Source organism: Equus asinus, chromosome 2, assembly GCF_041296235.1.
Source record: "Equus asinus isolate D_3611 breed Donkey chromosome 2, EquAss-T2T_v2, whole genome shotgun sequence".
In the NCBI taxonomy this organism is placed as follows: domain Eukaryota; kingdom Metazoa; phylum Chordata; class Mammalia; order Perissodactyla; family Equidae; genus Equus; species Equus asinus.
Window position 1 is genome coordinate 119,654,294 of NC_091791.1, and position 24,943 is coordinate 119,679,236.

At 35.4% G+C, this 24,943-nt stretch overlaps 1 protein-coding gene across 1 annotated transcript in view; it reads left to right on the forward strand.

The window, feature by feature from the left end:
* Window positions 1-24,943, forward strand: part of GABRG3 (gamma-aminobutyric acid type A receptor subunit gamma3) — a 591,608-nt gene that overhangs the window by 395,991 nt on the left and 170,674 nt on the right. The gene's annotated exons all lie outside the window — the stretch shown is intronic.

Below are 24,943 nucleotides of genomic sequence, written 5' to 3' on the forward strand. Positions count from 1 at the left end.
TACACCTTACTTGTGAAGGAAATCTTACTTAGGGTAAGCAAAATTAATTAAATTAAATTAAATAAATAAAATAAAAATAAATAATGAAGAGAAGAATATGCACATTTGTACAGTGCTTCACATTCAGTGAGATTTTATAAGGCAAGAGTCACTTCTCCTTCAGATGTTGTTTCTTCCTCTCATATATACTGGATAAACTTATATCCTGGCTTACTTGGCATAGTTGACAGGGTGTCTAGAAATATTTCATATAATGTTGTATTTCATTGAAAAATGAAAAAAAATTTGGACAAATTCTAAGTGGGACAGATGGTTGGGCAAATTATTTATCCCTCAGTTTCCCTAGCTGAAAGTGACCATTCATCTAGCTGCCCAAAGCAAATCTGATTTATACTTGTTTCCCAACCATCTGTCCCATTTAGAATTTGTCCTCTATCTAAATCTAACCAGTCACAACCGCTGATCTGTTCTCCATGATTAATTTTATCATTTCAAGAATGTTATACAAGTAGAACCATAGAATATTAAACATTTTGAGACTTTTTTCACTAGGAATAATGCCATCCAAATTGTTGCATGCATCGATAGTTTCTTCCTTGATTGCTGGGTAGTGTTCTATTGTATGGATTTAGTATAGTTTGTATATGTATCCACTCATTGAATGACATGTGGATTGTTTCTAATTTTTAGCTGTTACAAAGAAAACTACAGTGAAAATTTGTGCACAAAATTTGTGAACGTAACTTTTTATTTTTGTAGGGTAAATAACCAGGTGTAGGATAGATAAATCACGTGGAAAGGCTAAGTTTAATTTTAGTTTAGTATTATGTTTAAACATTATAAGAAACTGCCAAAATAGTTTTTAGAGTGGCTATATCATTCCACATTCTCACCAGCAGTGTAAGAGATATCCAGTTCTTCTTTCATGGATCTTAATTTTATGTCACATCTAAGAACTTTTCAGTTAATCCTAGATCATGAATGTTTTTCCTATGTTCTTCTCTGAAAATATTATAATTTTGTTTTACATATGCGTCTATGATCCATTTTGAGTTAATATTTGCATCATATACAGTATAAGGTATAGGTTAAATTTCAGTTTGGCCTATTGTTGTTTTAACGCCATGTGCTGAAAATATTGTCAACTCTCTATTGAATTACTTTTGCATCTTTGTAAAAAGTTAGTTGGCTATACTTGTGTGGGTCTGTTTCCAGACTCTCTATTTTATTTCATTGATCTCAGCTTATTCATGTACTAATTCCACACTATATTTATCACTGTATCCATATAGTAAGCCTTTAAATTAGGTAGTGTGATTCCTCCAACTTTATTACTCTTTTTCAAAATTGTTTTACCTATTCTACTACCTTTTCCTCTATAAATAAGATTTTGAAACAGCTCTTCTATAATTACCAAAAAATCCTCTTGGGATTTTGATTGGAATGGTATAGTGTCAGTGATTGTTCCAGGAATTACAGTATACATATTTAACTTACCATAGTCTGACAATGTGAACATTTTACCACTTTAAGTGGACTCTAGAAACCTCACAAGCACTTATATTCCTTGACCTACCCCTCTGTCTTTTATGATATAATCGTCTTACATATTTCTGCTACAATATTGAGAACTAAATTAGACAATGTTATTTTTTATTAAAAAGTAAAATACAATTTTTTAAAACTCTAGAGAACAATAGTGTATTATAATAACTCAGGTATTTACCATTTCCATTGTTTTTTCTTAATTCCTGATATTTCATGTTTCCTTCTGTTGTCATTTCTTTCTGTATGAATCACTTCCTTTAGCAATTCCTTTAGAGTGGGTCTGAGAGCAACAAGTTCTCTTAGTTTTCCTTCATCTAAGAATGTTTTTTTCACCTTCATCCTTGAAGGATATTTTTCCTAGATATATAATTCTGGGTTGACAATTTTCTCTCAGCATGTAGCAAATTTTATGCCACTTCCTTTTGACCTCCATGATATCTGATGAAAAATCTGTTGTCGTCTGAATAGCTGTTCCGCTGTAGGTAATGCTCCATGTCTCTCTGTGTGCATTCAAGGTTTTCTTCTTCTTTTTTTTAAAGTTTTCAGAAATTTAATTATGATGTGTCTAGGTGTGGATTTCTTTGGGTTTATATTTTTGGGATTTTCTTAGTTTCTTAAATCTGTAGGTTTATGTCTTTCCCCAATATTGGGAAGATTTCACCCATTATTTCTTCAAACATTTTTTCCACACTACACTTTTACTTCTCTCCTTCTGGAACATCCATAAAACAGATATTCGTTCTCTTGTTATATTTCATAGGCTGAGGCTCTTCTATTTTTAGAATTGATTTTCATTTTCTTGTTCAGATTGGAAAGTTTCTATCCTTCTATTTTCAATCCACCAATTCTTTCTCTGTCATATCTATTCCACTTTGAGCCCATCTAAGTGTTTTATTTTAGTTACTGCATTTCTCAGTTCTAAAATTTTCATTTAGTTCTTTTGTATGTATGTATTTATTTGCTTAGATTTTCTCTCCTCCCATAAGTTTGAAGAGGCCTCTATTTATTGAAGCACTTATTGCTTCTATTTATTGAAGCATTATTTTGAGCACTGCTTTAAAATCCTTCTCAGATAAGTCCACCACATGTGTTCTCTTCATTTTGATATCTGGTGATTCTTTTCTCATTCCAATTTTGATTTCACTGTTTTTGATATGATGAGTAATTTTAGATTATATTCTGGACATTTTGAGTATGAAACTATGAGATTCCTGTACCTATTTAAATCTATTAGTTTAGGAACAAATAAATCAGTTGGTTTCCAAGTACACACTGTGCCTCACATTTGTGGGCTGTCATTTGAATATTAATTTTATTTTCAAAGCTTATTCAGCACTATTCTGGCCTGCCTTACTTTGTACTATCCAGAAGCCATTTGTAATCACATATATCATATTCTAGTTCATTTCTTAAAGCTTTTTCTCTGTTAATTCTGGTTGATTTCATTCATGCACCAATTTAGTGTGTGACCAGAACTTAATACATGGAAATAAAGTACTTTTCCAGCTTTCTTCTCTTTTGGTGGAGGAGATGGGAAGCCAAATCTTTACTGTTGTTTTCTTAGTGCATAGTGGGGATGGCTGGCAGATCTCTATTTCCCAGTCTCCACAGACCCCCTTGGAGAGTTGAATGAGCATTACCTCTGCTCATGATAGTGCACTTGGTGGACTTTACAGTGCTCCACCCCACAATCACTACACCACTTGGTGGAGAGTGAAGAGCACGGCTTTTTTTCATGGTTTTCACCTCGAGTAAGGCAGCATATCCCAAGGGTTTTCATTTTGCAGGGCCACCCTCTTCTTTTTCTCTTGAGTGGGGTTTTCTTGTGTGTGTGTGTGTAAATACATGGACATGTGTGTATTTGTGTCATTGGCATTTTCAATTTGCAGGCTGTTCAATTTCCCATATAAGAAATATTAATACAAAATCTCTGGAAAATTACCACCATGTCTTCTGCTGAGTCTCAAAGTCCCTAGCCATTCTACCTTCTTTTCTCCACCTGCCAGAGTCTTCTAATAGTTCCGTCATACATACTGTTTCAGGGTTTTGAGTTGTAATCAGCAGGAGGGGCAGGGTATAATGTGCTTACTCCATCTTATCTGGATTTTTTTTTGATGGGTATTATTCTCTTGTATGAATATTCCAAAATTTGTTCTCCCTTCTTTTGTAAATGGACATTTAGGTTGTTTTCAATGATTTTTATGCTATTAAAAGACTGCCATAAACACTTTTGTTTAATTTTTCAAGCATATATTTTTATTTCTCTTAGATAAATGGAAATACTGGGTCACAGGGAATATATATTTTTACTTAAGTGAGAATAATCAAATGATGCTGGATAATAGGGTTTTTTCCTTGAGCTTTTGAAGTTTCAGATCTAGATTATAGAAAGTAACATCAGTTTTGATAAAACAATGGTACTTTTAGTTCCAAATAGCTGACTGAACATAGCACTTCCTTCTTTTCAATCCCATAATTCTACTAACATTACAGAAAACATACAAAAATAAAATAATTTCATAGACTCACAAAAAATTCAGGCAGGGTATCATCATTAGAATAGACTATTGAAGAATATATGGAGAATAAGTCACTGGAAAAGTATACAATAGTAAAGATACTTGAACTACGGTGACATCCAGTAAAGTCTCAGAAAATTATTTGCATTGTAGATTGTTTGCATAATGATGACCTTTATAAAAAGTGAAAAAAACAAATCATATGTATAATGTCTATATATGAATACATATAGATGCAGTAAAACTGTACAAAAGGAAGTCTAGGGAAGATTGAACACCAAGATTATTCCATTGTAGGTATGCAAATGAGTGGGTTTTGGAGAGACTGCCTATGTAGATGTGAATTGTTATCAAAGTCTTAACTTTTACTTCAGGTCATAGTTTTTCAGTGTAACAGTTTATTATGCTGTTAAAAATATCTAGTTGAGTAAATGAATAAAAAGAGCCTTTGAATTGACCAATGGTAACTGTATATCATAAAATAAGCACTATGACTCATCCAATTATATGCACCCAAGATCCTTAAGAGAAATAAATAAAGAAGAAAGAGAGGGAGGAAGGAAGAGATAAAAAGTAATCACAGATGAGATTGTGTTAACTGTGATTCAAGCATTGTTGAGAGATCTTCAGCACAGGCAAGGCTAAGATGACTCATTTCCAACAAGGTCTTAGAAAAGCCTCAGTACTCTTCCTAGCACTGTGCAAGAGCAGGACCAGTCCTTGGCAATGTTTAGGGGAAATGACTTGAAGGGCTCTGGGGGGGTTGCAATAATACTTCAGTCTTAGGTTGTTGTCTGTGGTGTCCTTATTCCACATAACACTATGAAAACACATCTGTAAATATAGTATCTGCAGTAGAAGTGAGCTGAGTAAGTGTGGAGTCTTGACTGACTCAGTGGAGAGTGCACCAATTGGATATTATGGACTCTAAGAAAACAGAATTAAGGCAAAAATAGAAAGGCTTAGAATAATTAATAATCTCTTAGAGACTTGAGAGGTTGTTACATCTCTAAAGCAATAGTAAATACTGTATAAAAAAAGAAGGCAGCAGATTTCTGGAGAATTAAATACATGAATGCTAAACTTTCCAGAATTAAGATTCATTAAAAAGACAGAATAGTAATTAGACAACACTATGATCTGGTAAATGAAGCTGAAAAATTATTACAAAATATAGGGGAAAAAAGCAACACCAATGAGAGAGTTACCTACAGGAAATAAAAACTGAAATTACAGAAAAAGAGGGATTGAGAAAGAAATAAAAAGAGAGTAGAAGAGAGGGAGAGAGAAAGGAGAGGGAAAGACAATAGAGTTTAGTAGGGAAATAATAATTTTAAAATAAAAAAACTAGGAGAAATCGTCTTTAAGCAGATGATCTTCATAGATGTCTTCTCAGTGCCTTTAAGTCTATTCTTTTGTCTCCCACCCCAACCCCACAGCCAGTGCATAATGATGACATTTATAAAATCCAAGAATGAAAGGAATTTTTACATATTTCACAGGGAAATAAGTGAACCAAAATTGTTTATATTAACAGAAACCTTACTCATCTAAGCAATAAAAGGACGCTGCCTTCTGGCCTGCAAGGTTTCTGCTGAGAAATCCAATGATTTTCTATTTGTGAGTGTTTGTATGTGACAAGTTGCTTTTCTTTTGTTTCTTTCAAGATTCTATCTTTGTATTTGGCTTTCAACAGTTTATTTATCTCTGTGTTTATCTTCTTGATTTATCCTACTTGGAGTTCATTGATTGTCTTGTATTTGTATACCCATGTCTTTTTTTAATCAAATTTGAAAAATTTTCAGCCATTATTTCTTCAAATAACTTCCCTGAACTTTTTTCTCTCTCTTCCCCTTCTGAGACTCCCATAATGCATATATTGGTCAGTTTTATGATATCACATAAGTCCATTAGGTTCTGTTCACTTTTCTTCATTTGTTTTTCTTTTTACTCTTCAGACTTGATAATTTCATGACATATCTCCATGTTCACTGATTCTTTCTTCTTCCTGTTAGAGTCTGATGTTAACCCCTCTAGTGAATATTTTTTGATTCAGTTATGATTTTCAGCTCTAAAATTTCTGTTTGGTTTTATTGTATAATTTCTATCTATGTTTCTATCCTCATTTTGTTCACAGGTTATTTTCATAATTTCCTTTAGTTCTCTATCCAGGTTTTCCTTTAGTTCTTTGAGTATATTTAAGACAGTTGTTTTAAGGTCTTTGTATAGTAAATCCAGTGCATATGCTTCCTTCAGAGACTGTTCCTGGAGATTTATTTTGTTCTTTTAAATGTGTCACATTTCCCTGTTTCTTTGTATGTGATCTTTTGTTGAAAGTTAGGCATTGGAAAATAAAGCCATAGTCTGCATCTTTGCAGACCAGTGTGGAAGATTTTTACTAATTAGCAGGTTTCTGAGCCTAGAGATCAGCTGAAGGTGAAGGCTTAAGGTGATCTCAGATCTTATATGGGTATGTGTCCCGTCTGTGTGTGTGTGTGTGTGTGTGTGTGTGTGTGTGTTCCCCTCCCCCTCCAATTTTGTCTCACTGCTTTAAAATGCCTTAATTTCCAAAAAAAAATTTCATCTCAGTTTCTTCTATGGAACTTAGGTGTTCTGTTGTATTTCTCTGCCTATAATCTCTTGTCCCCAGGCATCCACAAGCCTTCACTCCCCTGTAGTTTTCATACACCACTGTGTTTGCCACTGCCTTCCTTGGCTTTCAGCCTGAGGTCCAAACTATACTCCCATTTCTGTCTGAGCTTGAAGTCAGGTGAGACAGATATCAGTCCCTTGGGCAGCCCACAGACAGATTAGAAATTGCAAATAATTTCCACTCTGCTCTTTCCGTTCGAAGGGAAAGAACGAGAAATTGGTCTCCTTCTTCTCAACTACACCACACCCCACCAATCAGGGGTGGGACAAGGGTGAGAAAAATGCCATAAAATTCATTGATTCCTGATGCTTATGCATTTTTTGGGTACCTACATTCATCCTTTTCTTAAACCATAACTGGCTCCATTGTTTCCAGTTATACATCCAGTAAATTACTTTTTTCCTTAAGTTACTTTGCATTTGACTTTGTGACTTGCAACTGAAAGAATCTTGACTTCTATAATATCCTTCCTAGGGGCTGGCCCCATGGCCAAGTGGTTAAGTTCGTGTGCTCCACTGCAGGCGGCCCAATGTTTCGTTGGTTCGAATCCTGGGTGCAGACATGGCACTGCTCATCAAACCACACTGAGGCAGCATCCCACATGCCACAACTAGAAGGACCCACAATTAAGAATATACAACTATGTACTGGGGGGGGCTTTGGGGAGAAAAAGGAAAAAAATAAAATATTTTTTAAAAAATCCTTCTTAAATGGAGCAGTCCCATAAATCACTACCAAAACATAAATAAATAAGACCCACAATGCAATAGAAAAATGTACATAAGATATAAACAGGAAATTCACAAAGGAAAAATTGCAAATAGCAATTTAACACCAAAAATAATTGCCATAACATAAAATAGAAAATAAATGAAAACAACTATGAGTTGCCATTTTAAACTATGAGATTAGCACAAATTAAGCTGTTTGAAAGTGTCTAATGGTGAGTATGTACGGAAAAGAGCAGATTTATAGCATAAATCAATACAATCATCTTCAAAGTAACTTGATGTTCAATGCAGGTTTCATTTAAACCTGCAATCCCACTTCTAAGTGGGAGAATGCTCCCTGTACCACAGATAACACGCCAGATGCTCATGTAAGTGAAAGCGTGTTCAGCCAAATTTTGTGCCAATCCGACTACCATTGTCTGAGGTCAAATGGATTTAAGGTACATGGGTTATTTTGATAAACAATATGTAGTATTGGTTTATGTGTACTCCTCAGATCAATGGTGTCTACCACCTACATTTCATCACTCAACATATACTCCTGACCTTTTAAAGTAATGTCTTCTTGCTTTTACTTCATCCCACAATCCAACTCTGATTGGTAAAATATACAGAGTAGCACCCTACAGACACACCTACTCAGAACATGCTATCCAAATTCTCTCCCAGGCTAAAAAGTCAAATCTAATTTGGTAAAATGCTTAACAACTGACCAAATATTTGGTTTCCACATTTCCTTTAGTAAACATAAAAAGTAAAATAAAATAATCAAAAAGAACATGTTGTGATGTATCCTTCTTTATAGTTAAATGTAAAAGCAGTGCAAAATATCCAGGCATAAAACTGCCTGCAGGGTATAAAACTCTCGTAAAGTAAAGGAAATAGGCAAATAATTATTTAAGGACAAAGAATGTAATCTATCTCACCTCTTATGCTAACTTATTCTGTGGTGGGAATAGTCTAAAGAATGTATAAAAACATAAATATCATTGTTAAAAGTTTAAATTTCACATGATGCTCCAAGTGAGGTGTTTGCTATTTTTATTACTGTAAACTTTTAGAAATCAAATACACATTGTGGTAAAATCAGATAGAAAAAATATAGAGCAATAAGTCCTTTAATTAATAATGCTTCACAAATAATACCTCAAATTGATTTTGCTTCTTTGATATGTTACCCCAATTGGAAATTGATAAAACAAACCACTATTGTTTGTTGTTAACATTATTTGCTCCTTACAAATTAGATTTGACTTCACCAGAAATAGATTATAAATTGTGAACAGCTTGTACTTTACAATACACAAGTTAAGAATGAGCAAACTGAAAAATAAAGTTCGATAGTTTTTCTCCTTTGAAGCTGTAGATTTCAAACTGTTAACATGATTTTATTAATTTTGATGTCATAAGCATGAACTTATCAGATTTGTGTTTAGCAATATGATACACACCAGGATGTCCAATAAGCCCACAGTGCCCAAAATACAAATACATTTCATGGACCTTGTGAAGGGAAGGCACCTCCCTTCTCATCATCCCTGTACTGGCACCAATGAACCCCGATGCCCCCAGGGCACCTGTTGTCTTCACTCCCATCCCTGCTCATATATGCTGGTGACCCACAGTGAGTCAGGTCAGAACTAGGGGTTCACTCCATCTTTTGCCTTCTGGCTAAGTCAAGAAGGAGACCTAAAGTATTCCTATTTTGGGTCTTTAGGGTCTGTCTGGAGTTTCTCTCCACTTCCAGAAAGTCCATAGTGTTCTGATCAGATGATGCAATCAAAAACCCCCCAGGTAAAAATCAGCACCTAACACAGGGTGGGGACCAAATGTTCACACAACTTATCAACAGTCTTCTTTTTTTTTGAAGTCTTCTTTTGTTTATTGAATTAGTTCCAGGGATACAACATAGTGATTTGACATTTATTTACATTGCAAAATCATCACCCTGATAGGACTAGTAACCATGTGTCATCATACAAAGTTATTACAATGCTGTCGACTATATTCCCTATGCTGTATGTTACATCCTAGACTTATTTATTTTATGACTGGAAGTTTGTACCTCTTATCCCCTTCACTTATTTAGCCCTTCCTCCCATCCCTCCAAAAAATTAAAGATAGAATGACCATGTGATCCAGCAATACCACTTCAGGGTATTTATCCAAAGAAAATAAAAACACTAACTCAAAAAGATATATGCAGCCCTATGTTAATTGCAGCATTTTTTTAATAGCCCAGGTATGGAAGCAACCTAATTATCCATCAGTAGATGAATGGATAAAAAAGATGTGGTGTGTGTGTATATATATATATATATATATATATATATATATATATATACACATTATTATACAATGGAATATTATTCAGCAATAAAACGAATGAACTTCTCCCATTTGTGACAACGTGGATGGATCTAGAGGGCATTATGCTAAGTGAAAAAAGCCAGACAGAGCAAGAAGAATATCATATGATTTCACTTATATGTGGAATCTTAAAAAAAACACAAAAGAACAAACAAAAAAAAACAGAAACAAACTCATAGAAACAGAGAACAAATCATCAGCCTTTGTAAAAGAGGAAAATGGCCCCTGTTTTCATGCCCACAGGAATTGTTTTTAAATCTTTGTTTAAAATGTACTGATAAAATCTCAGCCTATTTGTTTGGCAATGTTGTGCATTAATCAGGTAGCAAGACCAGAATGGCCCTGGGGAAGGAACAGGCAAATGGTAAGACATTGTCCAAGTATTTGCTCCACATAACTATACAAGCTTAGATAAGAATAGCATGCTAAAATCTGGTGTAACAGTTAATTCCCAGTCCTAGTACATACACTGTGAGGTATACTATTGCTTTTTTATTTCTTTCAAACAAGGTTTTTATTTTAGGATAGTTTTAGATTTACAGAAAAATTGTGAAGATAGTACAGATAGTCCCCAATACCCAATCCCCAGTATCCCTATTATTAACACCATACATTTATCAAAATTAACAAGCCAATATTGATGTATTATTAACTAACGTCCACAGTTTATTCAGATTTCCTTGGATTTTACTTACCTACTATCTTTCCTCTGTTCTAGGAGTTCAGCCAGAATGCCATCTTTCATTTAGTTATCATGTCTCCTTAGGCTCCGCTTGCCCGTGACAGTTTTCTCAGACTTTCATTGTTTTTGATGTCCTTGACATTTTCAGGGAGTATCGGTCAAGGATTTTTTTTAGAATGGTCCCTCAATTGCAAATTGTATGATGTTCTCTCATGGTTAGACTAGGGTTATGGGTTTACGAGAGGAGGACCACAGAGGTAAAGTACAATTCTCATCATGTTGTACTGTCAACATGACTTTTCACTGTTGATTTTAACCTTGATCACCTGGCTGAGGTGGTGCCCTCTGCTGTCCGTAGTTTTCTCCACTGTAAAGGTAATTCCCCAGCTTTTCATATGGTACTCTGTCCTTGTTGGAAGGAAGTCACCATGTGCAGCTCACACACACAAGTGTGTGGAGTAAGAAGTGTGGAATTAAGCTATATCTCCTTGAAGGCAGAGTATCTACATATATTATATGGAATTCTCCTGCAAGAGAAGTTTATTCTCCTATTTACTGATTGATTCAATCATTTATTTATATCAGTTTAGCCTCATGGATATTGATTTTGTACTTTGGGTTATAACCCAATATTACTTTATTTTGCTACACAAATTGCTACAGCTTTGGCCATTGGGAGCTCTTTCAGTTAGCTCCTTTGTCCCTTTGACATACCCAGCATTACTATTATTTTTTTTAACACTTTCTTTCTTACTTCTTGACACTACAAGATGCTCCAGTCTCATCTTGTACATTTCTTGCTGCAGTCCTAAAATTAGCCACTTCTCAAAAAGCCCTGGTTCCTTTTATTAGAGAATAGTAATAGAAATCAAGATCTGGGTGTGAGATGTGCTCTTTTGTACTGGGGTCCTTTCAGCTCTACGTCCTCTCAGCTGATAGAACAAGAAAACTTATGTATGTATGATAACTAGATGAATAGATTAATCTTAAGTGCATATTGTTAAATAAAATAAGCTCATCTATAAAAAGCTACATACTGTGTGATTCCGTTTACATGGCATTCTGGAAAAATGTATATACACATATCTATAAATATTTCTGTACATAAATATATACCTACATATATATATATGGCTAAACAGGAGCTCATACTGAGGTCTCCAGTTCTAATCAATTACAACATGAACCATTCTAGCCTTCTCCCCTAGCTTATCTGTAAACTCTCATTTCAACAGTTAGAATCTTGGCTTCCCATCCACCATCCATTCGCTTAATTCCTCAATTCCAGTACGCATGTGTAGTGGTTTTAGAATTGATAACCCATACCCATATGGAAACCACCTCGTTAACTAGAGCACAGTACTTAAGTACAGTTTCTTTTTTCTTTAGACTTACAGACTCCACCAATATCCCAAGTTACTTCAGTCGACACGTTTATCCCTCGATCACCTTCAGTGAGCTTGTTGCATACATTTGTAACAAAGATTCTTTTGTCATATTCTGTATTCCTTTCTGGGATCCCCTTAACCTCTAAATGATTCTTCAAAAATTTGCAGGTGTTAAAGTTCACTCCTTGTACTAAAAGTTCTGTCGATTTTCACAAACACATAATGCATGTACCCTACAGTATCACACAGAATAATTTCACCACCCTAAAAAATCACCTATGTTTTACTTATTCAACTCCCTCCCCCTGAATACTTGTTTATCACTGATCTCTCTACATCTCTGTAGTTTGACCTTTTTCCAGAATGTCATATAAATAGAATCATCCAATATGTAACCTTTTCTAGATGAGCTTTTTTGACTTAGCAATGTGCATTTAAGATTCATCTATGTCTTTATGAGGCTTGATAGTTTATTCTTTCTTATCATTGAAAAGTATTCTACTATATGGATTACCATTATTTACTGACTCACTTATTGAAGTATATCTTGGTTGCTACCAGTTTTTGGCAATTATGATTAAACTGCTATAAACATTTGCATGCTGATGTCCTGCCTGATGCATCAATTACTTAACAGAGGGGTGTCAAAGTCTCCAACTGTAATAGAAGACTTTTTTCTTCTTTCAGTTTTTGCCGCATGTATTTTGATGCTCTCTTTGAAGGTGCATGCATGTTTAGGATTCTTATTCTTCCTGGAGAATCCATCTCTTTATCCTTATGTAACGCCTCTCTTTATGCCTGATAAATTTCCTTCTTCTGAAGTATGATTTCTCTAAAAATTAATAAAGACATTCCAGCTAATTTTTGTTACTGTTAAGACGTAGTATCTTTCTCCATCTCCTTGCTTTTAACCTATCTGAGTCTTTATGTTTAGAGTTTCTTGTTCTACTCGAACAATCTCTATTTGATATTTGATGCATTTAGACTACTCACTATTAAAGTGATTATTGGTATAGTTGGATTACTATTTAATATACTGTAACTGCTCTCTTTTCAATGCATTTATTTTTTGTTCCTCTCCCATCCTCATTTTCTACCTTCTCTGGTTTTAATTTAGCAATTTATATGATTCCGTATTAACTGTTCTATTTGTATGCCATTATGATTCTTTAAAAATTTGAATGGTAGCCTTAGAGTTTGCAATATACCTTTTTATTTTTTCCTGGGGAGGATTCACCCTGAGCTGACATCTGTTGCTGATCTTCCTCTTTTTGTATGTGAGCTGCCACCATATCATGGCCCCTGACAGATGAGTGGTGGAGGTCTGCGCCCAGGAACTGAACCTGGGCTGCCAAAGTGGAGCATGCTGAACTTAACCACTAGGCCACAGGGGCTGGCCCAGTTTTTCAATGTACATTTTTAAGTAAGCTAAGTACGCCTTCAAATAAGAGTACACCATTTCAAGTAAATTCCACACTTTCATCCCTGTGAGATTGCTATCCTACATTTCACTTATCCATATGTTATAATCACCCACCAAATAATTACTGTTATTACTTTACATAAATTTTTCTTTTGGATTTTTGACAATTAGAAAAATGAAAGAATTTATTTTACTTTCACTTTTTCCTACTCTGATGTGCTCTTTTTCATTTTGTAGATCTAAGTTTCTGACTTTATCATTTTCCTTCTCCCTGAAGAACTTTTTTTAAGCCTTTCTTGCAAAACAGGTCTCCTGGCAATGAAATCCCTTAGTATTTGCTCTTCTGAGAAAATCTTCATTCTTCCCTTTTGAAGGATAATTTCTCTGCACTTAGAATTCTAAGTTAGTGGGTTTTTTCTTCCAATACTTTAAATGTTTCACTCCACTCTCTTATTGTTTGCATGGTTTATCCACTGTAAATCTTATACTTGTTTCTTTGTAGATAAGGTGTTCCACAACCCCAGCTTCTTTCAAGATTTTCACTCTCACTTTGATTTTCTGCAGTTTGAATATGATATGCCTACGTGCAGGATTGTTTGTTTGTCTGTCTATTTCTGTTTATCCTGCACAACTCTGAGTTTCCTGGATCTGTTGTTTGCTGTACATCAATAATGAGAAAGCTCTTATACATTATCACTTCAAATCTTGCTTCTGGTCTGTTCTCTCTTTCATCTTTTCCTAGTATTCCAATTATATCTATGTTACACCTTTTGAAATTATTTCATAATTCTTGGATGTTCTGTCGTGTTTATTTTTAAGTTCTTTTTTCTCTTTGCATTTCAGTTTGGGAAGTTTCTATTGACCCATTTTCAAGTTCATTGATTCTTTCCTTGGCCGTGTCAAGTCCACTGATGAGCCCATTGAAGGCATTCTTCTTTATGTTACCATGGTTTGGACTTCTAGCATTTCCTTTCGATACTGTCTTAGAGTTTCCTTCTCTCTGCTTGCATTACCCATCTGTTCTTACATGTTTTCTACTTTTTTGTTTTAGATCCTTTAAATATTAATAATAGTTGCTTTAAGTTTCATTTCTTTTCTGATAACTCCAACATTTGTTTCATATCTGGGTCTGGGTTCTGATGATTGCTTTCTCTCTTCAGACTATGTTTTTTTCTTGCCTTTTGACCTGCCTGATCATTTTTTGTGGAAAGCTGAGTGTTGTATGAGATCATGGGAACTGAGTTAACTAGGCCTTGGTATGAATATTTATGTTAATCTGGCTAGGAGTCAAGCTGTGTTTCTTGTTCTTTGTAGCTGTATGTGCAGGATGCTTCAGATTCCTGAAATGGCCTTGTTTTTGTCTCCCCTCTTGATTCTGAATTTCCTTATTTACTGTTCCTGAGAGACAGTCTGTTTCTTGTAGCAGTTAAAGCTACAATACATTGTAATTATATTGGAGTTCTGTTTGGGAGGTGGTAAACTATGGATGAAGAAGGCCTTCCTGTAATCTTCTGACTAAACCTCAGTCTTTCAGTGGGATTGTGTCTCAGAACTGTGACCTTCACAAGTGTTGGTACAGCTTTTCTACTTCCTGACCTCTATTCCTTCCCTGGCTGCAATGTCCCCATCTATCTCCTTGAAGCCCTGACCCTGTTGACTCTCTTCCCATGCCTTCTTAGGTGAAATGAGAAGGCAAGAGGTGGCTGGAATGGGAGGAATGCACTTTTCCCAACTGGGATAAGGCTCTAAGGACACCTTTTTGTCCTGCATTGTTGGTCTTTATGATGGAGAAGATTCTGTGCATATTTCACAATGATTACTACACCCTACTTCATGGTACATCCCCAACTCCCCACTTCCTGCCCCAAAATCTAGAGGGCATCTTCTTGGATGTTCACTGTGAGAACTTTATGAGCTTCCGGAGGTGAACCCCACAAAGTGCTGGAGTCCCCTAATACTGGGCTGTGACTTCCAACTTTTACTCTATCCCAACTTGGCCTCTAGCATTTCCTCAAAATCACCATTTAAGTGTTCCTACTATTTTATGGCTCTAGCAGCTTCTGCTCCAGGTAAACCGATCTCAGCATTTTTCCCTTGGATGTACCTGTCTCTCCAGATTTCAGGATCCCCCGGGGTTTGCCCAGCAACTTCAATTCTCTGATGGGTCCAAAAAAGGTCATTGATTTTCAGTTTGTCCTGCTTTTTCCTGTTATATAGACTGGAGTGTCAAATTCCAAGTTCTTTATGTATTGGACTGCAACAGTTAATATTTAAGGGAAAGAAATTTTCTTATTTTTTTAAATAAAAGTTTTATTTATACAGTGCTTGGGTCTTCACTCCCAACCCCCTTGCAAACTATGTCTGCATTCAGTCCTTTATAGCTGAATGAGAATGGGCATGCTAATGATTGCCGCCAACAAATAGATGAGGGATGTTATAACCACATCTACTTTCTGCATATATGCTGTGTGTCAATCAAAAGGCTGTATAAAAGAAGATTCATGAGTAAATATGCTCCCTCCATCAGCCTGGGCAATGAGGAGGGCCCTAACTTGTATTATTTTAGGTTTGGGGAATAAACAGAGAAGTGGTGTTTAGGAAAGACATATATTTTAAACAGTGACTTGGTACATTCTTCCTGAGTTGTTTGATTAAACCTAGATTCATCACATTTAAAGTGAAGATGCTGTCGACGAAAATAATCCATAACCAATCTGTAAATGAAAATTTGGGTGAGTTTACTCTGAGCCGAAATCTGAGGATTATAACCCGGGAGAGTCTTTCCACAAAGGAACAGAGCACTCCAAAGAAGTGGGGGTACATAGGGCGGTTATATACCCTCAAAGAGGGTGTTTCACATATGATTGAAATGTCCCTCCCACAATAGTCATAAGATTGCCCTGTCGGCACAGCACTTGATGGACACAGCAAGTAGTGGGTCTGCTATCTTCGTGGGCGTAGCAGGAGGCAAGTCTATTGTCTCGAGCTGGGCAGTCACAGGTGAGCGCAGCAATCAGTTTCTAGCCTAAGGAAAGATGCTTAATCCTTAAGGAGACACCAATGTTGGGAGGGGGAGGGAAGTTGCACCTTTATCTCAAGGGCCTTTTGCTCTTGCCATAGGGAATCTCTAAAGCAGATATACAATGCATGCTCAATGGCCTCCGTCAGGCCCTTTTGGAAAGACAAGGTCAGGCCGAATTAGGTTTACACCAAAATGGCTTCCTCATATATTCCAATATATCCTATTACTTGCCATTTTTATTTGACAATGCCTAGAATGAGTTTTCATATTAGTGTATTAGTACATTTGGCCAGAATATATGCACATTCCCAAAATACACAACAAGTCTCTACAGGAATATAACAGGGAAGGTAGCTGTGAAGAGTAGTAGTCATGAACATTTCCTGTGCTAACCCTGTTTAGGAATGAGGACACCAGACACCGACAGAAGGTCCCTATGGTGGACAATGGTAAAGTCAGTGCCCTTCCTCAGGAGGGGCATTGAAGGGGCTGGCCTGCCAGTTGACCGACTAGGGAAACAGGCATCTGGGGCAGGGAATGCGATAGTCATGGCCAGGTAGTGTTTTCCAAGCAACCGAATCTTTTCTCCATATTGTAGACACATCACATGTACCTCAAATATTATAAATAGTTTTATACAGAAAAAAAGAATTGCTCAGAGCAAAAGCAAAGAAAAAGACTCAATTGTGGTGGGAAGTTTCTACAGAAACACATCTTTGATTTTTCTTTTTCATATTTCTACACTTAATGGGAGAAGAGAGTGAAGGCATTTTAATGATATTCAGTCAGAAAAATAGACTCCCCCATGACAGTACATGTCCTGAATAGTGTGTTTCAAATCTGATAAAAATGCAGATTCCTTCTATTATATGTGTTTTTAGGACTATAATCAGATGTGTTCCTTTTCTTTCTTTTTATTTTTTAAGGAGAAAGCTATTTTATAATCCTTGGATAGATTTATGTCTATGAAGAATATACCATCCTTGCAAATAAAGCAATGAATGTTCTGGATTTCCTTACTTTCCTCTGGAAGGACGTTATCCACATCTCTAGATTTGATCACTATAAGAATGAGCCAGGGGCCACCCGGTGGTTCAGTGGTTAAGTACTCATGTTCCACTTTGGCGGCCCGTGGTTCGCCGGTTCAGATATGGCACCGCTTGGCAAGCCATGCTGTCATAGGTGTCCCACATATAAAGTAGAGGCAGATGGGCATGGATGTTAGCTCAGGGCCATTCTTCCTCAGCAAAAAGAGGAGAATTGGCAGCAGTTAGCTCAGGGCTAATCTTCCTCAAAAAGAAAAAAAAAAAAAGAAAGAAAGAAAAGAAAAAAGTTTAAAAAAAAGAATGATCCAATGAAACTGATGCAGACAGGGAATAAAATCAGGTTATGTTCCTTGAGCTTCCTGTTCAGTAAATTTGGGGATTGCTTTACTTGGTTTTGGCTTCTCGCCTTTATTTCTATTAAAAAGCAGCAGCAGGGTTGAGATAGCCATAGATCTGTTAGACAAGGAAGATTCTCAAGAAATACCATGGCTGCTTGCAATGTAAATCAATTATGAACACGTGTGACTTGGAGCCCAGGACCATCCGCTACTCTCTTTGCCTTTTGTCATTGATCTGATTGATGCCTTTCATTTCCAAATTAAAGAGAAGCTTGAGGAAACAAAAAGTCCTATTTACTCAGAGAAAGATAACTATATGAATCTAATACTAAATAAAGTTTCTCCCAAAATTTTTCTTCGAAATTTGGCAGTTTTTCTTGGAAGCTTCTATGGTTATTTATTTTAGATATAGGATACATTTTCTAAAGGAAATAAAATTGTTTACTTTCTTTCAGTGTACTTGGTAGAATGCACTCAGTCTATGGAGCATAGAAACCCTGAGTAAAGCCTCATATTTTTCTTTAGAGAGCTCTATGCAGAGAGAGAGAGATCAGGAAATCAAGAACTGCCAAGAATATGAAAGAACGGTTAATGTTTTTCCCATCTCTGCTTCCAATCCTAGTGGAGGTGATGGCATACATAGAAGAAATCAACGACAACAACTAAATTGTGCTTGATGGAGCTATTTTTGATGCATTTTGAGTTACGTTTGTTTACCCTTCACATTCAGAATTGAAGCTGTTTTTGTTTTGAATGAGAAAAATGCCCTAATTTATTTCATTCATTTATGCTTTTATTTCATCCATTTAATGAGGAGTCCAGAGGAAGTGCATAAGTTACCTTAGTGACATTTCTTATCAAAGAAATCTTGAATAGTGTCTCTAATTTGAATGGACTATGAACATAGAATAAGTATATAAAAATGTATGTGTAATTTATAGGTCTGACCCATATATTTTCATTTTTGCACATGGGTCCTCTAAAGTGACAACATATTCACATTTTACATTAAACATTTAACCACGTGCCTAGTGCTGAAAATGAAATACATTTCTGTCCTCTAGAAATCTATACATTTCAGTCATACAGTGCAAAGAGCATGAAAAATAACAAAGATATTCATGCCTTCCACTTCCATTATGTTTTTGTGTGTATATATTAGCAGAATCACACTCTTAATTTGGTTAGAAAAAACTTGGTGAGAACTTTCTTGAGGTTGGTGTAAAGGTTCTCTGATTAATGTACTGCGAGTTGTCATCAGTTCTCTCAATGTGTATGGCCGCTAAGCTTTGTTGAAAAGTACCTCCGGTGTCACTTAACAGAACTGAATCACTTGCTTTTGCGCTGATAACCAGACTTGCCAAAAGAGCCAAACCATTTCTATTTATTGTCCAGCAAGTTTTCCGATTTTATTGAATATAAAATGATAACTTGTAATTTCCCTATGCAATTGCAGATTTCATCTCCTTCTAATGAATTCTTTTCTTTGTGTTCTGTGACTTTTATATTTTACTGATCCAGGTGCTCTCCTCTGTTTCAGTCATTCCTGAGCAGCAAGTTGGTATGTAGCAGGCATATGAAACTTTCTTGAATCTAAGAACTACGTTCAGTACAGCAGGGAAAGTATGCATCTGAATTGTTTCTCTATAGTTTAAAACAGTTGATCATTTTTTCCTAAACTTAACAGTCAGACTTTTTGCCATGCTTCTGGGAAATGGAGCCAAATACATACATTCTTGAGAATGTCACCCAAATTTGAGTGCTGAGGATACTCACAGTGTTTATCAAAGATACTATGAAGAAAAGATGCTGGCCTCCTTCTCAGAAATATCAATGGTTTGAGAAATGGGCAGGTTTTTAAAGGAAATGATGTCTGGGAAAGTTAACTGGTGTGGAGGACTTTGTTCCCAGTAACCGTATCAATTGGGAGCATAACACGGAAGCTACAATGCTGAGCAGCAGCATCTCCCCAGCACATGACACCACCACCAAATGATTTTTCTGTCTGAAATCCTGAGATCTCTAGAGTTGGAGGAGGGCATAAGAAGGAGGAAAACCTAATTGCCTGAGGAGAGGCTGATGTTTAAATACATGTTTTAGGTTTGTAACTACCTGTGCTTGTTTTTGGTCAATGGAAGAAAAGGTAATGAGATAGCATGCATGCCCCAAATCATTGTTATACCATGACTTATCTTGCTGGAACCACAACATTACTTTTACAAGGAATACTGTTTGACAATGCCTATTTAGCTCTGGAGATATTTTGCATTATTGTATATCAAACAATAACAACAAAAAAACTAACGAACTATCCAGTTAGAAGAATTAATATAAATTAATGTATGAAGGCATTATTTTCTGCATACATGATTATCATTCTCAAAAATTAAACACAAACCTAGATTTATTGAAAATAAAAATAAAAAAGAGACAAGGAGTAGCTCTTGCTCAGGCTTGAGAATCTATTACTATGCTGGGTTGGAGTTTCACTGACTCCTGTTTTGTTAACCATACTTCTGGAGCTTACCAATTGAGGAGTTTTATTGAAAGCATTTAAGTGTTTTTTGTTTGGCCTAAAATTTATTTGAACAATTTGAATTTTAGGTTCCCTCTCACTGGCTCTAATTTTATCACATGATGCAGAAAAACAGGGACCTGAAGGGGAAAACTAGTTTGTCAGTATTGATACTTAATTATGTAATACTTTGGTTTTCTCAATGGAGAAAATGAGCAATGTGGAGGAAATCATATTTTCTAGGAAATATTAGAAATGCAGATACACCCACAACTGAATGACTCAACTATCTTAGAAAACTGTTTAAAGCTATATCCTAAACTTAAATATGCACCTCCCCTATGACTTGGCAATCCCAATCCTGGCGTATATTCAAGAGACAGCAAATGATTGGATCACGTATTTTTTTTTTCCTCTTTAATCCATTCTGTCAATTTCTGCCTTTTAATTGGATTTTTTAGTGATTTTGAAGTTTAATGTAATTACTGATAAGGTAGGATTTACAATTGGCATTTTCTATTTGTTCTCTATATGTCCAATGTGTTTTTTGTTCCTCTATTTCTTCACTACTGCCGTCTTTTGTGTTAAATGTGCATTTTCAGGTATACCACTTTAATTCCCTCCTTTTCTGCAGTTTCAAAAGTTATGTCCTTAGTGTTTTCCCTGGAGATTACAATTGACATCTTAACTTTAAAACAATCTAGTTCAAATTAATACTAACTTAAGTTTAATACTTCACAGAAATTTTGCTTTAACGTTTCTATAATATATAGCTCCTTTGTCTCCCCCTCATTGTTATTGCTGTGGTCATATAAATTACATGTTTATACATTATAAGCCCATGAACACAGTTTAGTAACTCTTGATTTACGCAGTTGTGTTTCAGATTATATGGGAATGGAAAGCTTTTATAAAAACAGATTGATACTGCCTTTTACATTTACCTATGTAGTTACATTTACCACCACTCTTTGTATGGCTTGTTTGTTTTATCTTTTCATTTCAGCCTTGAAGTCCCTTTAGAATTTCTTGTAAGGCACATATGCTAACAACTGATCTTCTCAATTTTTTAAAATCTAGGACTGTCTTATTTTCTCCTTAATTTTTTAAGGATAGTTTTACTGAATATAGAATCCTGGTTGATAATCTATTTCCTACATCAATGTCAAATATGTCATCCCACTGCCTTTTGATCTCTATTAATTCTCATGGAAATCATCTTTTAATCTTATTGGCTATTCCTTGTACACCATGAGATATTCTCCTCTTGTTGTTTCTGAGATCATCTCTTTGTCATTGTCTTTTGTCAATTTGACTATAATATATTTAGATGTGGAACTCACTGAGTTTATTCTATTTGGAATTTATTGAGCTTCTTGGATACATAGATTAATGTTTTAAATTAAATTTGGAGAGTTTGAGGAAATTATTTCTTCAGATTAGCTTTTTGTCCCTTTCCCTCTGCCCTTTCCTTCAGAGGCTCCCACTATGCATATGTCAATACATTTGATGGCATCTCTTAGTCTCTGAGGCTCTGTTCATTTTCCTTGATTTTATTTTTCATTTTCTCAGACTGGATAATCTCAATTGACTTATCTTAAAGTTTCCTGGTTCTTTCTGTCACCACCTCAAATCTGCTGTTGAGTCTCTTTAGTGTGTTTTTTATTTTCCTTATTGTACTTTTCAATCCCAGAATGTCTATTTTGTTCTTGTATGTAATTTCTTTCTCTTTATTGTTATTCTATATTTGGTGAAACTTAAGGACTTGTAGATATTGATAAGCTAATTCTAAAATTTAGATGAAAAAGGAAAGGAACAGTAATATCTAATCAATTTTGGAAAAGAGCAAAGTTTGAAAGTTACATTATCTGACATTGTATATTACTATAAAGCTATAGCAACCAAAACAGAGTTGTTGGGGCTTGCCTCATGCCTGAGTGGTTAAGTTTGCACATTCTGCTTTGGTGGCCCAGGGTTTCATGGGTTCAGATCCAGGGCACAGACATGGCACTGCTCATCAAGCCATGCTAAGGCAGCATCCCACATAGCACAACCAGAGGCATTCACAACTAGAATATGCAGCTATGTACTGGGGGGCTTTGGGGAGAAGAAGGGAAAAAAAAAGAAGATTGGCAATCAGTGTTAGCTCAGGTGCCGATCTACACACACAAAAAGAAACAAAAACAGAGTTATTGTCAAAAGTTCAGTAGTACCCCCTTATCCATGGGGGGTATGCTCCAAGACCCCCACTGGATGCCTGAAACCACAGATCGTACCCACCAAAATATACTGTGTTTACTCCTATACTAAGTACTTATCACACACTGTGGCCCTAACCTTTGCAGTTTGAGGTGCAACAGCAAAACTAGCATGAATTTCTTTTTCCTTCTTCATAATTTCACAGATAGAAGATTTATTCTTACCATAGATCTTAGCAACCTCAGCATGTTATTTTTTTCTTTCCTTATTAAGTTGAGAACTTTCACCTTTTCACTTTAAGGAATCACTTCATGACATCTCTTTGGCATATCTGAATTATGAGCATCACTCTTGCACTTTGGGGCTATTTTTAAGTAAAATAAGGGTTACCTGGACACAAGCTCTGTGATACCTCAACAGTCGACCCGATAACTGAGATGGTTATTAAGTGACTAACAGCCAGATAGTGTATATAATGTAGCTACAACGGACAAAGTAATGATTCATATCCCAAGTGGGATAGAGCAGGATGGTCTGAGATTTCATCATGATACTCAAAATGGCACATAATTTTGGAATTTTCCATTTAATATTTTCAGATCACGGTTGACCATGGGTAACTGAAACTGTAGAATCTGAAACCACAGATAAGGGGGACTACTGTATAGACACATAGATCTATGGAACACAATTGAGTCTAGAAATAAATCCACACTAGCGTAGTCAACTGAATTTTGACAAAAGTGCAAGAGAAAAGTTAATCTGGATTATCTTTTAAATACTGCTGGAAAAATTGGACATCCATAAGCAAAATAATGAACCTAGACACACACCTAACACCTTACACAAAAGTAACTAAAATGGATCATTGATGTAAATGTAAAATGTAAAACTTGAATATTTCTAGGAGAAAGCATGGGATAAATTTTGCCTCATTTGGGGTTAGCCAAAAGTGTTTCTTAGATACTACATCAAAAGCATGGCCTATAAAAGAAAAAAAACAATGGACAAATTGGACTTAAAATACATTGGTCTGCAATTAGATACGATTAAAAAAATGAAAAGACAAGCTACGAACTGAGAGAAGATATTTACAAATCACGTTTGAACAAAGGGCTGATATCTAGAATATATGAAGAACACTCAAAAGTGAACAATAAGAAAACAAGCAGCCCAATAAAAATAGATAAAATATTTAAACAAACACTTCACCAAAAAAAGGTATATGACATCAATTGTGTATATGAAAAGATGTTCAATATCACTAATAATTACAGAATTATAAATTAAAACTGCATTGATAACCGTTAATCTACTCTCTGTGTCTGTGTTTGTTTTCTTTTATCTTCCATATGAGTGGAATCATATGGTATTTGTCTTTCTCATCTGATTTATTTGGCTTACAGAAGTCAAAATATAATGATGTACAACTGAAATTTATATAATGTTATAAACCAATTTTACCTCAATAAGAGAAGAAAACTACGTTGAAAGATGGATACATACCTATTAGAATGTGTTTTTAAAAACGGCATACTAAGTGCTGGTGAGGATGTGGAGCTACCAGGACTCTTACACATTTCCTCTGGAAAGCAAACTGGTACAGCTACTTTAGAAAATAGATTATTGGTTTACATAAAGTTAAACATACACCTACCATGTTATTATCAGCATTTTCACTTCTAGGAAATGGAAAAAATATTCACACACCACCCACATAACCTGTACATGAAAATTTATAACTGCTTTATCCATAATTAACAAAATTTGAAGACAACTCTGATTTCCTTCAACTGGTTAATTGATAAACAAGCTGCTATACAACCGTATAATGAGATACTACTCAGCATTGTTTTTAGAAAACAGGTAAACTATTGATTCATGCAGTAATATAGACAAATCTTAAAGTGAAAGAAGTCAGTCTTTAAGGCTGCATGTTGTGTGATATCATTTATATTACTCTGAGAAAAGCAAATTTATAGAAGGAAAAAGATTTGGTGGTTGCCTGGGGTTAGGGAGTCGGGGAAGGTATTGTGAATAAAGAGGTGGCATGAGGAAATTTGGGGAGTGATAGAATTGTGGTGGTGAGCATAAGGCTATGCATTTGTAGAATTCAGTAGAATTGTGCTCCAACAAAAGTAAATTGTTACTGTATACACATTTTTAAAAACCAGAAGGATAGGGGAGCAAAGATGAAATTCATGCTCTGACAAATGCATCGCAAGTGCAATATGTCACTTCACCGCACTGAAAGCGGTGGGGGAGCTGACACATGTCATGAGGTTTTGACGTGATCCTATGAGGCTAAAGGTAAAAACAACTGCAATTTTAATTTTGACTATCATGTTTATTTCCTTAGCCTCTATAATTCCAATCCCAGTGTATAAGGAAATGAAAACTAATGTTAAATGCTTTCACAATTTATTATTATGTAATTTTTCCATATTTTCTATTTTATCATGCCCAAAGTTCTCCACCTGGCTTTCAGGCAATATGCATCTCCATGAGG